The 10618-nt window shown below is 52.8% G+C and overlaps 1 non-coding gene and 1 pseudogene across 1 annotated transcript; both read right to left on the bottom strand.

The window, feature by feature from the left end:
- Nucleotides 1-4108: 4108 nt before the first annotated feature.
- On the bottom strand, nt 4109-4225 carry LOC116371499 (U5 spliceosomal RNA). The gene has a single exon (XR_004208955.1). It is a non-coding gene; the product is annotated as a U5 spliceosomal RNA (small nuclear RNA).
- A 538-nt stretch (nt 4226-4763) lies between these two features.
- Nucleotides 4764-4942, bottom strand: LOC116371508 (uncharacterized; annotated as a pseudogene).
- Nucleotides 4943-10618: the final 5676 nt, after the last annotated feature.

Below are 10618 nucleotides of genomic sequence, written 5' to 3'. Positions count from 1 at the left end.
CCCCTGTGTTCTGCCCTAATGGCAGCCCCCAGAGGCTCCATGTACAGAACGAAGAGGAGAGCCGAGAGCGGGCACCCCTGCCTGACCCCTGACGAGAGGTCAAAACTGTCACCCATGTGACCGTTTACGCTAACCCCTGCACCCCGCTCCGACATATAAAGTACGGATCCATCCTATAAACTTCTCCCCAAATCTAACCTCTCTAACACCCCCCTGTAAAGAAAGGATCTATTCACGCGATCAAAGGCTTTCGCCTGATCTAGCGCTGCTAACCATTAAAGCAGCCCTCTATCTTCTACTACCCAAGCGATGGAGTCCCTGACCAACTGCAGGTTCCCCTGATAGATCGACCCTCTACCCGCGCACGTCTGATCCTCATGGACGACGTAGGAAGGGCTGTGCGCAACCGATCCGCTAGGACCTTTGCAAGCAACTTGTAGTCTACACACAGCATGGTCAACGGCCGCCAGTTGCCAAGGTCTGTGGGCGTCCCCTTCTTGTAAAGAAGTGACAGCACACCGACGGCCATTGAACCCCCGGGACCCCCGTCTCAGGATGGCCATCAAGACTTCGAGGACCACCGTTCCGAGTATCCCCCAAAACTTGAGGTAAAACTCGGCCGGCAGCCCATCCATCCCAGGTACCTTTTTCCCTTTTCCCACTCCTGAGGCGCTCTCAACCTCTTCAAGGGAAATCTGACCTCCATCGCTTCTCTAAATGTCCTCCGGCAATCGCCGGGACAAGTGTTCTAAAAACACACTTCCTGCTCTACATCTACATCCCTCTCTTAAAGAAACTCGGAAATGGTCAGTGGTCACTCTGACCATCTCCTCCGGTTCTTTAGCTACACTACCATTTTTCTTCCTAAACGCCATGCATTACTTCCTACTCTGTCTGGCCCTAACCGACTTAAAGAACATAGCGGAACAAGTCTCATTATGTTCTAAAGCCACTATGCGCACGCTCCAGGAAAGCTCGAGCATTCCGCTCCTGCAGCTCCCTTAGCTGCGCCTTCAGGGCAGTGATCTCTCCCAGTGACCGACCCCCGAGGTTTGCCTGCCTCGTACTCGAGCTCGAGCAACCTTTGGATATGATCCACTCCTTCTTTCCTCTCCTTTTTCTCCTCCTCTTACAATATCTATAATAAAGACCCTAATCCTTACCTTGACTAAGTCCCCCACCTCTAACACCCCCTCCACATGGACCGGATGCCATCAAGCCTCTGAAGAAACCAAAAAAGGCGTCAACGAAAGCCTGCTCCTCCAGCACATCCCGATCTAACTTCCAGTACCCCTACCGAAGAGGCAGACTGGCGACCCCCACCGGCAAACCACCCCGTCGTGGTCCGAAAAGAACACAGGCAACAGGCGCCCAGACAACTGACCCAAAGACCTGGATACAAAATGTAGTGCGAGCCCCGCGCAACCCCCCTGGAGTTGCGCCATGTAGGACCGGCCATTGTCGGAGTAGTGTGCAGGCCGCCATCAACAGACCATGGCAAGCCATTAGCCCGGTGATAGCGCCTGCACTGCTATCCCCCCTATCCCTAAATCTATATTGAAATCCCCTCCTATCACCAAGTGCCTATTTGTAAACACAGGGGCGTCAGACAGTCCACCATCTCCCTCCTGTCTGCCGCCACCTGTGGTCCATACACCACCACTAACACTATACCTACTATCCTAAAGTGACATCCTAAAGTGACATCTACCCCAAAACCCTCCCCTGCATTACTACAAAAGTGCCCTCTACTTTCATCTCCCTATTACCAAACAAAATCCCCACTCCCGTTGAATGAACCCCACCTATTCCCCAAACTGATTCCCCCTTATCCCACTCCCTCTTAAACCTCACAACATCCCCTCCATCCCTCAGGTGAACCTCCTGTAAAAAACAAACATCAAAACCCACTCCTTCCAAAAAACTAAAAACCGCCCTCCTTTTAACAAAATCCCTTAATCCCCTTACATTTAAACTAAACAATTTAACAGAAATATTCATTAAATTAATATATCCCCCTCTAAATAACTTAAAACCTCCCTTCTTTAACCCTATCCCTCAACTCCCTTACATTTATACTAACAAAGGTAAATGTATCCATAATGAAAACATCAAAATACAAACACTAATAACAAAAACAATACAGGAGGCTCACCCGATGCCCCCCTGCCCATCTCGTCCGACAGGGATGCAAAATGCTCCCCTCTCGTCTGAAGAATACAGGTCCTCTAGATGTGGCCCCCTGCTCGCACCCCACTAGAGACATCCTGTTTCCCCCCCCTCCTCTATGACCCCCATTTCATCTACCATGAAGCTGGGAAAGGGTTAGGGTTGGGGGGCGGAGGTTTCCGGCTCCCCTGAAACACCCTGCGACCCTCCTCCCTCCTCCGCAGCCAGAGATAGAGCGGAGGTTTCATGTCCATGTCCATCTCCACTAAGGGTAAGGGGACAGATGAGGACTGGGGGTTCACGGCAGCAGCGTTTTCTTTATCCCCCATCACACGCTTGCCCCCCCCCTCCCCTAAGTCCCCCACCTCATTCTTCCGCTTCTTCTTTTCTTCTTTTTTCCGACATAGGGGCCCTGTTCAGGCTCCTGTGTCGCCCCCCCGACCTACGACGTTCCTTCACACCGGAGTGTGAGGCCCACTCCCCTGCCCTTGACCCCAACACTGGAAGGTTTCCCACCATTTCAACAAGGGCCCCTAGCCCCTCCACTCCATCCAGTGATGATCCCATCTCCTCCAATCCACCCCCGCCCTTCCCACCGCCGGCTTCTGCATGCATAGCTGGCGTCTCTAATGACAGACACCTCCTTCCTCCCGGCCTTGCTACCTGGACTGGGCGTTGGTGAGGTTGGTCTCTCCTCCTGCTCCGTCCTCTCTGGGTCCTTCCTCTCCAGTTTGCTCCCCCACAGAATCTCCTCCTTGTTTCCTTCCTGCCGCTGCCTCGGCATATGACTGCCGACGGGACGGGCAGTCGCGGAACAGGTGCAGTCTACTACCGAACCCCATGGCACTCCTTCGGCTCCCTGCAGTCCTTTGCCTCATGCTCCCCCGATCTGCCAGAAAACGACATTTCCCCTTACTGCAGGCAGCCGTACGTGCCCATACTCCCTACACTTCTTGCAAAAGGGGGTTGACGGGTGTAGAACAGCATCCCCCTGTCTGAGCCCAGTGAAAAGACTGCCGGGGGATGGAGGAAGCCCTTCGAAACCTTCTTTATCCGGCCTCAGCAGTACCTGGAACTGGCGGCGTCCATTCCAGAACCCAAACGAGTCCTTCACGTACCTTGCCCCCGACGTCAACTCAGCAATACCGCCCAGGAACGCTCCTATCGCACTGTCCGCCACATGCGGATGTACATATGTAATTTATCGTCCTAAAGTGGTCTTTGCCAGGCACGTCTATGTCAAAAAATGACCAAAGGCCTCTCCCAGCTGCCGCTTTTGCTCTGTCCATCACCACATCGCACATTCCTTCTGTGTGAAGAGTCACGTCGTAAGCCTCCTCCATAGTGTTGCCTTGGAGACACATCACCTCTGGGATCTTCAGTTTCAGGGCCCCCATCAGCACAGTTCTCCCAAATGTATCTCTTGGCATTCGTACTTCCTCGTCCTTCTTCCATGCAAACCGAATGGTGTTCTTCAGTCCGGCCCTCGGAACCGACCCTGTGCTCCCACTACCAGCCATATCTGTATAGCTGTAGTTTAATAATTTTTTCCCAGAAATTTTTAGCAAAATTCCCAGAAAAACTTTTAACGCTCACCGGCCTTCGACTTTGACTCAGCGGGCTCTGGGGCACCTCAGTACCGAGCTTGATCTGAGCCAAAGGCCGAGAAAGCGATAACCCACAAATGGAACCCTGCAACCGCCGGGCCCCCGGGGGTCTCGGCAGACCTCAGCGGGTGGGTTGGCAAGAGCCGGCTCCTCCAATCCAGCCACCCACCGTTTCCCGGCTACAGACAGACAGACAGGACAGACAGACAGACAAGGACAGACAGACAGACAGACAGACAGACAGACAGGTGTTTTTTGTAAAAAGTCGCTAATGCGTCTTTAAGTCACTATCCTGGCTCATCTATGTCAATTTCTCTTGAAACAAGATACCGGGCTCTGCAAGAAGCAAAGCCACTCCAAAAATACATTGAACTCATAAGTGTTCCTCTCCACGGAAGTCTTTAGTAAAAGGCGAAAGGCTTGTGCGTAATGAAGAGAAACCAGAGTCATATGGAAGTCAGAGGTCGGGGGCCCGAGACACACTCTGTGCACTGTAGGCCGGGTCCCCGCGGGTGCTCCGGAACCCACTCTTCCAAGTTTGAGGGCTGTGGATGAAAAGAAGGTCACAGACACAGAGACCAAGAGACACAGAGAGAGAGAGAGAGAGAGGAGAGAGAGAGAGGAGAGAGAGAGAGAGAGAGAGAGAGAGACACAGACAGAGAGACACACACACACACCACACACACAGAGAGAGAGACACACACACCACACAGAGAGAGACACACACACACACACACACACACACACACACACACACAATCCTGGCCCAATTTTTTTTTTTTTTTTTTTTTTTTTTTTTTAAGTAAAATGGCGGGAAACGGGGGACCCCATTGAAAGGCGCTTCGCCCTTTTTTCAGTTTGAATGTTTCTTTCCTTCTCTTCTTCTGCTAGCTAAGCTAAGCTAAGCTAAGCTAAGCTAAGCTAAGCTAAGCTAAGCTAGCTGTTTACATAGCTTTGTGAATGAGTATTTTCCTTGACAACGGGAGAAAGTGTTGCACCGTTCCCGGAGGTACTGCAATACCGGGTCGATGCGTGGAGCGGACGGAGCAAGCCCCATTTCCGACTCCCTGTTCGAAAAAATCCATTTAATATGTAGTCCCCTATGGGGGACGTATCAGATATTAAACTGATAAGAACAGATTTTTTTTTTTTTTACAAAAAATAATTTATTTACCATCAATACCATTCATTCTTTTACAAAATCATAATTCTAATTCTCATTCATTCTTAATTCAAAATATTTACAAAATACACCAAAACAAAAACCAACCTCAGGGGAGCATCGTCCCTCCCCGTCATACCTAACCAACACCTAACCCTTCCCTATCTTCCCTTCCCTAATCTATCCCCTTACAAACCTCACTCTAACACTCCCAAACCTAATCCCCCCTTCCACCTCTCCCGTGCCGCATGCTGCCCCCACTTTATCTCCTCCCTCCTCATCCTCCCCCTCACATCACCTTCCACCCTCCTCACTATCCCTTCCACCCCCCAATCTCTCCCTGTCTTAACTAAATTCTGCCTGGCTTCCCACAGCCCCCTTTTAAAGAGACTCATGAGAAGCCAGAGCAGAAACCTGTCCCTTTCCGTTCCCCTCGCTCTCCCTACGCCTCGCTCTAAACCTAGCCCAAGTCAGCAAAAAATCGCTCCTAACCATACCTAGCAACACCCGTGCCCTAGCCCAGACTAGTCCGGCAAAGGCACAGTCCCAGAAGGCATGGCGCACAGTCTCCTCCCTGCCACAAGCAGATCTTGGACAGGTGGAGGATCGCGACAAACTATGCCGGTACATAATGGCACGTACCGGCAAGCACTTATGGAGGCTCAACCAATTCAGGTCCTTGAGCCTGTTGTCCAGGCCCCGCGCCTGCACTCCCTCCCAGACCACTGACGAGATGCCCGCTACAGGCGCAGGACTCCCTGCCTGCCTGACCTCCTCGTACAGGTGCCTGTGATCTAAACCTACTCGGGCAACTTCAACCTCGGGGTGCGCACGCAGCCACTTGGCCGCATGGCCAAAGTGCCACGGCAGCTGTTCCGCCCGAGGACCCGCGTTAGACCACACCATTACGCTTCTCGCCTGATACGAGAAGAACACCCGCAGGAGGTAACCGGACGGGTGTATGACTGGCTGAGCAAGCTCCGTCAACAAAAAAGAAACAAAAATTGCGTCCAGCTTGAGGGGGAGATGTGGTACCCCCCCTACCTCCCTCCCCGATGGGACAGAGCATGCGCACCCTGGCGACCCACTCGTACCTGCCACCCCACATGAACTGAAACACGTGCCTCACTAGATACCTTCTCAGACAAGCCGGCAATGGGTAGATGTACGCCAAGTACAAAAGAGATGGCAATACATCCACCTTTAGGACCAGGACCTTACCTATAAAAGACAAAGACCTAGCCTTCCACATTGCTAGCTTCCTCTGAACAACTGCGATACTCATGTTCCAGTTCAGCGTCGCTGAGCCGGAGGTCTCAAAATGGACCCCGAGGATCCTCAGGGCCCCCTCACAGAGAGATAACCCCCCGGGCACATCCGTCCTACCGCGCCATCTTCCGAAAAACTTAACGGAAGACTTTGCATGATTCAGAACCGCCCCCGACGCTCGGGTGAAATCCCCAATGATGGCAAGGGACCTTGTCAAGCACGAGTCCTTGCATAGCAGCAAGGAAGTGTCGTCGGCGTACTGCGTCATCTTAACACGCAGCCCACCGCTTCCAGGGATCAACAAACCCTCCACCCCTGTGTCTGCCCTAATGGCAGCCCCCAGAGGCTCCATGTACAGAACGAAGAGGAGAGCCGAGAGTGGGCATCCCTGCCTGACCCCAGACGAGAGGTCAAAAACGTCACCTAAGTGACTATTTACACTTGCTCGGCACCCCGCTCCGACATATAATGCACGGATCCATCCTATGTACTTCTCCCCAAATCCTAATCTACCTAACACCCTGAATAGAAAAGATCTATTCACGCGATCAAAGGCTTTCGCCTGATCTAGCGCTGCTACCATTAAAGGCAGCCCTCTATCTTCAACCCAGGCGATGGAGTCCCTAATCAACTGTAGGTTCCATCGAATAGAGCGGCCCTCAACCCCACACGTCTGATCCTCGTGAACGACGTAGGGAAGGGCTGTGCGCAACCGATCCGCTAAGACCTTTGCAAGTAGCTTGTAATCTACGCACAGCATGGTCAACGGCCGCCAGTTGCCAAGGTCAGTTGCTTCCCCCTTCTTATAAAGAAGTGACAGCACACCAACAGCCATTGAACCCCCCGGGACCCCCGTCTCAAGGATGGCCTTCAAGACTTCGAGGACCACTGGCCCAAGTATACCCCAAAACTTGAGGTAAAACTCAGCCGGCAGTCCATCCATCCCAGGCACCTTCCCTTTTCCCATCCTCCTAAGAGCGCTCTCAACCTCTTCTAGTGAGATCTGGGCCTCCATCACGTCTCTAATGTCCTCCGGCAACCGCCGGGACAAGTGTTCTAAAAACACGTTTCCCTGCTCTACATCTATTTCCCTTTCCTTAAATAAACTTCGGAAATGATCAGTTGCCACCCTGACCATTTCCTCTGGTTTACTTACTACACTACCGTTTTCTTCCCTAACGCCATACATTACCTTCCTACTCTGCCTGGCCCTAACCGACTTAAAGAACATAGCGGAACAAGTCTCATTATGTTCTAGAAAGCCACTATGCGCACGCTCCAGAAAAGCTCGAGCCTTCTGCTCCTGCAACTCCCTGAGCTGCGCCTTTAGGGCTGCGAATCTCTCCCAGTCAATTGACCCGCCGAGGTTGCCTGCCTCGTACTCAAGTTCAACTAACCTTTGGATACGATCCACCTCCCTCCTTTCCTCCCTTTTTTTCCTTTTACAATATCCTATTATAAAAGCCCTAATTCTCACCTTCACTAAATCCCACCACTCTAACACCCCCTCGCACATAGACCGGAGGCCGTCAAGCCTTCGAAAGAAACAAAAAAATGCGTCAACGAAAGCCTGCTCCTCCAGTATACCCCGATCTAACTTCCAGTACCCCCTACCGAAGAGGCAGACTGGCGACCCCACCTGCAGGAACACCCCGTCGTGATCCGTGAAGAACACAGGCAACAGGCGCCCAGACAACTGGCCCAAAGACCTGGATATAAAAATGTAGTCGAGCCTCCGCGCAACCCCCCTGGAGTTGCGCCATGTAGGACCGACCATTACCGGAGTAGTATGCAGGCCGCCATCAACCAGACCATGGCAAGCCATTAGCCCGGTGATTGCGCCTGCACTACTATCACCACCTACCCCTAAATCTATATTAAAGTCCCCTCCTATCACCAAGTGCCTATTTGTGACACACAGGGGCGCCAGACAGTCCACCATCTCCCTTCTGTCTGCCGCCACCTGTGGCCCATATACCCCAATTAACCTATACCTAGCTTCTCTATACACTACATCTATCCCCAATACTCTACCCTGCATTACAACAAATGTGCTCTCTACCTTAATCTCTCTATTACCACACAATATTCCTACTCCTGTTGAGTGCACTCCTCCTATGCCCCAAAAAGATTCCCCCTTATCCCATTCCTTCCTAAATCTAGCCACATCCCCACCATCCCTCAGGTGAACCTCCTGTAAAAAACAGAAATCAAAGCCACCCCCTCTAAATAACAAAAAGCCGCCCTCCTTTTAACAAAATCCCTCAACCCTCTAACATTTAAACTAAGAAACGAAACAGACATATTTATTTAATAATTATTTACAATTTAACCCAAAAAACCCAAAGAAAAACAGGAGACTCACCCGATGCTCCCCTGGTCCATCTCCACCGGCAGGGACGCCCTCTCTCCTCCTGACGCCCCCCCGTCCTCCTCCATCTCTCCAACCCAGGATGCAGGCAGTGTGTTAGGCCTATTGCCCTGCATCCTGGGTTCCTCACCACCACCCTCCAACCCCCCCTCCCTGTATGCCTCGGGGCTGAGTGTCGGGGATCCCATCTCCTCAAACAGGAGTTGAGACCCTTCCGACAAACAGCCCACAGACCCCTCACCGGAGCCACCCTCCTCTAAATTTTGAGGGGTTGAGGCAAACAGGGAGACCAATGTCCTCCCCCCTCCCCCCCCCCGCTAATCTCTTAGCCTCCCCCTCTACACCCCCCTCCCCCTCTCTACCTCCCGAGCCCCCCTTCATCTTCCGTTTCTTTTTATCTTTTTTTGGTGTAGGAGGTAGCGGGGAGACACTACCCCTCTTCCCCGCTAGCTCCTCCACCATTTCCCTCATTTCCTCCACCAGAAAATCGGACATACTGTCCCCCCCACTCCCGTACCCCTTCTCCCCCCTCCCGCTCCACCGGTCCTGCCCCAGGCACCCCCCCCCCCACAGGTCCTTCCACAGGCACCCCCCCCCCCACAGCCGCCACAGGCACCCCTCCCACAGGTCCTGCCCCAGGCACCCTCCCTGCCACAGGCACCCCCCCCCCCACAGGGTCCAGCCGCAGGCACCCCACCCACAGGTCCTGCCCCCGGCACCCCTCCCACAGGTCCTGCCACAGGCACCCCCTCCCCCACAACTCCCTCCACTGTTGTTTTCTTCCTTTCTCCCTCTTCGTTCTTCTTTCTTTCTATATTTTCTCTCCCTGCTGTCTTCTCCTCTTCTTTCTTTTTACCGTCGGCCTGGACTGGCCCTCCTTCCCCTCCTCTTCTTCCCCCATCCCCCGCTCCTGCTCCCCCTCCAACTGCAGACGCGTATGACCGCTGACGAGCCGGGCAATCGCGCCACAGGTGCTGAGTGGATCCACACCCGTGGCAGGCCTTCGGCTCGTCACAGTCCTTGGCCTCGTGCTCGCCAGATCCACAGAATCTGCACTTTCTGTTGCTGCACGAGGCCAGGATGTGTCCATAGGCCATACAGCGCCTGCAGAATGGGGGCTGACGCGCATAGTACAATGTTCCCCTGTCAGCCCCAGGGAGAACATAGCTGGGGGATGAAGGTATCCACCCAGTCCTTTAGGGTCTTCTCTAAGGAGGGCCTGGAATCCTCTCCTCCCGTTCCAAAAGCCCAGCGAATCTTTGAGGGGCCTTGCTGAGGAGACACTATTCATGTATCTCCCCAGAAAGGCCCTCACTTCCTCATCCTTGACATAAGGGTTGTACATGTTAACAGTAACTATCCTGTAGTTACTTCTAGCCAAGCTGGTCACCACGTAGTTGCACATTGGCCTCTCGGCTCCCACCGCTCTTGCCCTCCGCAGCACCTCATCATGTTTTTCTTCTGTATGTAGCGCGACATCAAAAGCACCTTCTAATGAATTCCCTTGAAGGCAGAAAACATCTTTTACTGTCAACTTGAGAATCCCAATCAGGATGGTCCTTCCAAAGGTTTCCCGCCCAAAAGGTTCAGTCTCCTTATCCTTCCACGTAAACCGTACTGTATTAGCAAGCCCAATGACAGGAATTGGTTTTTTCCCCGTAGTATGCTCCATCTCTGCCATAAGATTGGAAAAAAATCTTCTCCACCAAATCTTTCTTCCCACAAATTGAAGAAGAAAATCCCCCAAAAAAATTTAAGAGTCAAAAACTTCAAAAGTTTGTACCGCTCTCCTGGGACGACCTTCTGGCTAAGCGAGCTGTGGGACACCTCGGTGTCAAGCTTGATCTTAGCCAAAAGGCCGAGAAGCGATAACCCACAAATGGAACCCTGCAACCGCCGGGCCCCCGGGGGTCTCGGCAGACCTCAGCGGGTGGGTTGGCAAGAGCCGGCTCCTCCAATCCCAGCCACCCACCGTTTCCCCGGCTACAGACAGACAGACAGACAGACAGACAGACAGACAGACAGACAGACAGACAGACA

This window comes from Oncorhynchus kisutch, unplaced genomic scaffold (genome assembly GCF_002021735.2).
Source record: "Oncorhynchus kisutch isolate 150728-3 unplaced genomic scaffold, Okis_V2 scaffold3336, whole genome shotgun sequence".
Taxonomy (NCBI): domain Eukaryota; kingdom Metazoa; phylum Chordata; class Actinopteri; order Salmoniformes; family Salmonidae; genus Oncorhynchus; species Oncorhynchus kisutch.
Note: the sequence above shows the minus strand (reverse complement) of the source record. Positions and strands in the feature narration are given on the sequence as shown.